At 41.7% G+C, this 1,181-nt stretch overlaps 1 non-coding gene across 1 annotated transcript; it reads left to right on the top strand.

The window, feature by feature from the left end:
• Positions 1–501: 501 nt before the first annotated feature.
• On the top strand, positions 502–574 carry TRNAT-CGU (transfer RNA threonine (anticodon CGU)). The gene has a single exon. It is a non-coding gene; the product is annotated as a tRNA-Thr (tRNA).
• Positions 575–1,181: the final 607 nt, after the last annotated feature.

Genomic DNA, 1,181 nt, shown 5'->3' on the forward strand with positions numbered 1-1,181 from the left:
TCTAAATTCACATATAAACCCAAAAAAGTGGATGGAGGGAAGGCCGCTGTGATTGCTCAGTGGTTAGAGCATCGAAAGCGTTATCCGAAGGTCGTAGTTGCGATTCCTTGCTCACGGCTGGTTATTTTTTCATCCACTTTTCTTTCTTCTTTCTTCTTATTTACATTCCATTGGTTCTAATAACTTCCCCTGTACATTCCTTGGCATTGCTGTCTGTTAGATCTCATTGATATTGTGTTAAAACACGGAAAAACGAGCCCTTAGGTATGCACTTCTTTCGCCTATTTCATTGAACGAGGGGCTCGTACTGGCAGACTTGGTGTGTTTAGGATGAAGGACAATTATTCAGCTGCCCGCTCATAATAAGTTCACGTGCTACGTAACGCCAAACATGCGAATAACAGTGTTTTCACACTCGTTCTTTGGCTTATAGATGGCGCTGACTTTCACTCCTACTTCTAAATTCACATTTAAACCAAAAAAGTGGATAGAGGGAAGGCCGCTGTGATAGCTCAGTGGTTAAAGCATCGAACGCGTAATTCGAAGGTCGTAGGTTCGATTCCTGCTCACGGCAGGTTATTTTTTCATCCACTTTTCTTTCTTCTTTCTTCTTATTTACATTCCATTGGTTCTCTTAACTTCTCCTGTACGTTTCCTGGCATTACTGTCTGTTAGATCTCATTATTATTGTGTTCAAAACACGAAAAAACGAGCCCTTAGGTATACACTTCTTTCCCTTATTTCGTTGAATCAGGGTCTCGTACTGGCAGACAAGGTGTGTTTAGGTTGTATAACAGGGACAATTATTCAGCTGCCCGCTCATACTAGGTTCACGTGCTACGTGACGCCAAAAATGCGAATAAGAGTGTTTTCACATTCGTTCTTTGGCTTATAGATGGCGCTGACTGTGACTCCTACTTCTGAATTCACATATAAACCCAAAAAAGTGAATGGAGGCAAGGCCGCTGTGATAGCTCAGTGGCTAGAGCATCGAACGCGTTCTTCGAAGGTCGTAGGTGCGATTCCTGCTCACGGCTGGTTATTTTTTCATCCACTTTTGTTTCTTCTTTCTTATTATTTACATTCCATTGGTTCTAATACCTTGCCCTGTACATTCCCTGGCATTACTGTCTGTTAGATCTTATAATTGAGTTAAAACACGGAAAAACGAGTCGTTAGGT

Source organism: Rhipicephalus microplus, chromosome 1, assembly GCF_043290135.1.
Source record: "Rhipicephalus microplus isolate Deutch F79 chromosome 1, USDA_Rmic, whole genome shotgun sequence".
NCBI classification, from domain to species: Eukaryota; Metazoa; Arthropoda; class Arachnida; order Ixodida; family Ixodidae; genus Rhipicephalus; species Rhipicephalus microplus.